At 45.3% G+C, this 5679-nt stretch overlaps 1 non-coding gene across 1 annotated transcript; it reads left to right on the forward strand.

Moving 5' to 3' along the window:
* Positions 1-4439: 4439 nt before the first annotated feature.
* On the forward strand, positions 4440-4513 carry trnan-guu (transfer RNA asparagine (anticodon GUU)). The gene has a single exon. It is a non-coding gene; the product is annotated as a tRNA-Asn (tRNA).
* Positions 4514-5679: the final 1166 nt, after the last annotated feature.

The raw sequence follows: 5679 nt of genomic DNA on the forward strand, positions 1-5679 counted from the left end.
TCTGATGTCTGGGTTCATCAAGGATATCATTAAAGAAGTCCTAACTATCTGGCCAGTTAAATTGATCCTAACTGTTCTTCAGATGTTGTGCTGGTAATGTCATGTAGTTTCTTTTCCAATGTAACTTTGTCGTTCTGATGTGTGTATTTTTACTGCTCCAACAAATCTGTTCCTCTTCTGGGTAAATCAATCATTCAGGCAATCAATAACTGAGTGTCTCTGATGCTGTACTAAAGTATTGCAGTACAACAACACTCTGATCCTTCCTTTTCAAATGTTTTTATTGTGTTTCTCTTATCAGGTGTTCAAAATGATGACAATAAAAATCAAAAATTGATATTCAGCTTTGTTTCAACAATAATAACTGATCAGAAATGAGGCCTGATGGCTGCAATAGCAGCTTTGTGCTGTTCAGTGACTCCTGCTATAAAAAGGAGTCAAGGCGGTCTTAAAGATGTGAAAATGTTCCAAAGATCCTTCTTCATGTTGGTCCTGAACAAGATTGGTGACAGGCCTTTTTTCAAAGGAGCTCCAAAAGGCTCACTTAACCCTTTGAGGCCTGGCTGAGACACGAGGCCTGTTGACCTTTGACCCTGTTGCTCTTTTGCTCTCATTGGCCTCTCCAGTGGATACAGACCTGAAACTTTATGAAATCCTAATCTGGTGGAATAATTCTAGAACCCCCTCCCAAACAGGAAGTAGCTTCAGGAAGGAGGTGGGGCTTCAAAATTTTAAATATTGGTTTCTGGCAGAGGTGTGAACTCCTCCCAGAAAGCTCATCTCATTTGGAGCAACTTTGACCAGTTATGATGCTTAAGTTAAAGACTTTACTGGACTTTGCCACGCCCTTTATGGACAGCAGAAAGGACTTAGGGGGGTCAAACCAGCACAGATGTGATCCTTATGGAGGACAGAACAACACACTAAAATTTCAACTTCCTAGGTTCAAAGAGAAAAAACTATCCCCTTGTGAAACTGGGCAAAATCAGGGTCTGGGACTTCTGCACTCCGAGAGCCTTTTGGAGCAGAATTGAGGATCAAATCTGGGTTCTGGTGTTTGTACTTGGGCTACATCCACCAAACTTTACACACATAGTGTGATGCCCCAGAGTAGCATGTGCTGGGAATTTCAGCCATCTAGGTGCTAAGGGGCCCAAGCACGGTCCCGGGGCATCCACTAACCCTAAGGGGCTCCTCAAAGTCTGGCCCCTCTTCCCTGGTTTCATTTGAGCTGAAGCCACCAAAAGTCACACCAATGGTTGATGTCAGTGAGAGGACTGATTCTGACATTTTCAGCCATCCAGAAGTTACAGAGCTGAAACACAAGACCCCAAAGCCCCTTCCATGTTTGTTGCCAGAGATATCGTAGTCATGACTGTGCACCTCCTTTATGAAGAAAAACAAAACAACTACTGCTTTGGGGCTTGTGTTCAGGGTTATTATATTATATTATTATATTATGTTATGTGTGTAAAGTTTGGTGGATGTAGCCGGATGGGCCGGTGTGAGCAGGCATTTCAAAATATATATTTCTGGTAAAAACGCAGAAACAGCGGTTAGTTTGTTTTGTGTTAAAATGAGAAACAGACCCATCCAGTTGTAGTGCCACCACTCAGCGGCCGCCTTGCAGTCAGAAGCCATGAAGAATGTTGCCCAGTAAGAGGAAGGAGAAAGGAGGAGCCGAAAAAGAGAGACTCCAGAAAAGAAAAGCAGCCGAATTTCCAAAACTCGACGTGTTCTTTCCAGGGCTGGACTGGGAAGAAGAGACGTCAGGTGTTGGAACGTGTAGTGGAAGAAGAAGGTCTCTGAGTAGTGAAAGAGTATCACTCTTTTAACATGGTTACTGTCTTCCATGTAGAATACTGCACTTTATTTTAATTTTTGAAACTTCAAAATGTGCGCATACATCCTCTGGTATGGCGTGTGCTTACACATATTGTGTAAATAACCATGGAGGGCTGCCAGGGATGAGAAATGCCAGGGCCATTTTTTGGTCCCAGTCCAGCCCTGCTTCTTAACCTGCTCACGGTGTCCTGTCAGCTGTCTTCCCTCAAGGAGGTGGCCAGTCTTGCTCTGGAGCAGTTTCAAAAATAGGCCTCAGCACACTGCCTCTGTGCCATGCCTCTCTCATGCTCCTCTACTCTTTGGTGCACATGCCTCCAGTCTGTCAGGCCTCTAATGAAGACACTTGGATCACTGGGCTTGCTAAAAGCAGGGCAAACAAAACAAAACAAAGCATGACGTTGACCACAATAAGTCAGCCATTTCCACGTCGTGCCGTCCGTTCTAACGAAGAGCCTCTGGACAACAGGGTTTATGGAATCTTGTTGAGGATGAAACTTTAAAAAATCAGTCCTCTGTGTGGAAGAAGGGCGACTAAAATAGTCTCCAACTGTCTGATCTGACTCCTCCACTTCCATTGCAACAGCATGGCTTGACTAAGAGAAAGAGAGAGAGCTGAGAGATTTCATTGGACGAGCCCAATGTCCTTCAAGAAAATCAACCAATGGGCCGCGTTTCGCGTCTCCGATACCGTTACGGTCGATTAAAAACTATACACTTTTGAAAAAAAAATTATGACATTTATGGGCCGGCCCAAAGATATGCATCGGCCAGATGGCCAGTCCAGCCCTGGGTTCACCCTTGATGGGTCACCAGTCCATCCCAGGACCAACACACACAGACAGACAACCATTCACACTCACAGTCATTTAGAGTGTCCAGGTAACCACTACCCTCTTGATGTCTTTGGACTTTGGGAGGAAGCTGGAGTACCAGAGAGAACCCACACAGGAACAGGGAGAACCTGCAGGAGGGGTGGAGGTCGATGAGTCCTGGAGACGTTCAATAATGTCCACAACTTTGGCACCAGGAAGACAGCAGGTGATGGCTCCTGGGAGTTCAACAGACCTGATGATTGAACCACCAATCACAAGGATTTCAGCCTCCATTGTAAACAGAGAGTTTAGATGAGAGAGAACCTGCTGTCAGCCTCACCAGTCAGGGCAGTGGCAGAGGCAGCAGAGTTGAATGAAGCAGGACCACCTGGCAGGTCTCAGCTGGAGGTGATGACATCACTGGCCTCAGTCCTCACCAGTGCTCTGCCTAGCAACAGGGACGATGGAGAGAAACCAGTAGAAGCGCTCTGAGAGTTGGAGACAGCAGGAGGAGAGAGACCACGACAGAGTCACCCATGGGAAACTGTTGGATCCACTCAGGACAGGCTGGACAGACACAGATCAAAGACAGAATTGATGATGATGTCATCAGGAGGCTTTGATAGTGTTTTTATTTGTACCTAGAATTCTGTCTTTGATCTCAGGAGGACATGAAAGAAACCCAATTGAGGAAAGTAGAGGAGAACATTCAGCTTCATTAGAAACACTTGAACTGTTGAACAGTAGAATTTGTTTGAAACAGTTTACAACACTGAGTGACAGGATTGAAGAGGGAAGGTTTTTGTGTTTTCAGTTTAATTCTAACTTAAAACTGGGCATGAACATTTTTAGTCGTTCATATTCTAACATACAGAGGAAGTCATGACATTCCCTTTTTTTTAACCTGTCCTGTTCAGGAAATGGAAATGGAAATTTAGCTGCTATGTTGAATCAGAAAAACCTTTTAAAGTCTACTTTTGCTTCAGTCAGAAAGTGGACTGTTGTTAACTCTCACAATGGTTGGTGATTGTGGAGGAAGACAAAATCCTTATGAACCTCTTTTTAACAGACACACATTTCTAAAGATGCAGGTTCATTTTATTTTGATCTTTTAGCAGAGGATGGTTTTGATCCATCGACCTCTGGGTTCTGGGCCCAGCACGCTTCCTCTGCACCACTCTGCTCTACCATTGATGGTGCCAGGAGGCCTAAAAACACAAAACACCAATTCAATCCAGGACCTTGGATCCTAAACTGAAACTCCATCACATGGTGGCTCTGCTGGGGCTCCCACAGGTGAGTGAGGCTGAGCTCCAGTCTGCTCTGAGGAGGCAGCAGACATCTGCACCACTCAGAGGTTTGGTTGGTGTCTTTGACAAAATCCCAACAAACTAAAATCCTGTTGAATCAGGAAGTTCTAGTTGAACTCTCATCCACGTCACATGACCAAGAAAACCTCCTCTTTCATTCAGACCAGAACAGACAAACATAGAAACATTGTTTCAGCTTCTGATCAAACAATAACATGTTCTTGTTTGTTTGCCATGTTCTATTAATCAGACTGATGATCTCTGGATGTTCTAGGAGGTGTGTCTGTTTCTGATGAAGCCTGTTTGGTCTGGGGGGGTTAAGATGGTGGGGCTGTTTCAGCTCTAGTGCTGAAGGCTTTCACCATGACAGTCAGACTCTCCTCTGTCCTTCATGGTCCCTCAAATGTGCAGTGTGGACCTCACACACTGAAATTTAGCCTGAAAACTCTTCATGAAAAGCAGGTGCCTCAGAGTCTCTGTGGCGCAATCGGTCAGCGCGCTCGGCTGTTAACCGAGAGGCTGGTGGTTCGAGCCCACCCAGGGACGATGAACAGGCTCTACTGGTGCTTAGGAGTCGCTGTGTTAATGATCTGAATGTGGACAGACAGATTGACCCTCCACAGCAGACTCATGTCACAGATCTCTGGATGAGACGCTTCAGTGTTAAATTTAGTCGTCGTGTGTCATGCAGTGTTGAGGAGGCCTGCTGGCTGTGGGTAAAGTGGGGGCTCAGAGTTTGTGGAGTCGGCTCTGGAATGAAGGGGGTCACTGTTTGGTTCTCAGATGCTCCAGCTCACGTTAGCGAGATGGTGGAGAAACCAGTGAGAGCTCTGCCAGCTGGAGCCTCTTGGGTCCTGGGAGGCTTCACTCCTGGAGGTGGAAATGATGAGGAGTTTTAAAATCTGCTCCTCTTTCATGCTGACTTGTTTTCTTGGGTTCCCTCTTTCATTCATGTGTGATTTTAGTCTCAGCTCTCTAAACCTGAACGGAGCCAGAACCCATTTTAAAAGAGCTGCTCTTTTAAACTCCTGGAGATCAAGAGGATCCTGCCATGTTTGTCCAGGAGACCCACAGCACAACAGTCAGTGAATGGGGGTCATTTGAAGTCCCAAGTCCAGTTGGAGCAGAGGCTGGAGTTTGATTCTCCAGGAGTTTTTGTTGTTGTTTTTTTACCAGTTTCTTTTGGTTTGGAGGAAATCATTCCAGGTGTTTGAAAGAAGGTGAGAGCAACTTTGGAAAATGTTCAACTGGTGTTTTTAAATGTCTTTGCACCAACAAATGGTGGACAGGACAGCTTTTGAGACATTTTAATGCCACCGTTCAACAGTGAATCTGCTGGTTTCCTGTTTTTAGGAGCTGATGGGAGCTGCACAGAGAAGCTCTTTGAGACAGGAAGCATTCAGAGCTCCACCCTGCTTCTTCCAGCAGGATCCACAGATCCACCAACACACCAGCTGTTTGATGAGTGGAGGCTTTTGACCAGGATTCCTCGACAGCACAGCTGGACTCACGCAACAGCTAACTTGTTAGCACCGACTAGACAGGAGCGCTTCTATGGTTTTACTCAGTGGTTCAATATTTTTAAGAGATGTCCCATTCAGCCTGTGGGTTTGAGTGATCACTCTTCAGTTTTACTGTTTTATTTTTTTATTTTTATTTTATTTATTTATAAAAGTTGCTCCGAACCTCAAAATATTGCGACAGTGATGTCG

Source organism: Aulostomus chinensis, chromosome 1, assembly GCF_037954235.1.
Source record: "Aulostomus chinensis isolate RoL2024-O1b breed Wild chromosome 1, RoL_Achi_v1.0, whole genome shotgun sequence".
NCBI classification, from domain to species: Eukaryota; Metazoa; Chordata; class Actinopteri; order Syngnathiformes; family Aulostomidae; genus Aulostomus; species Aulostomus chinensis.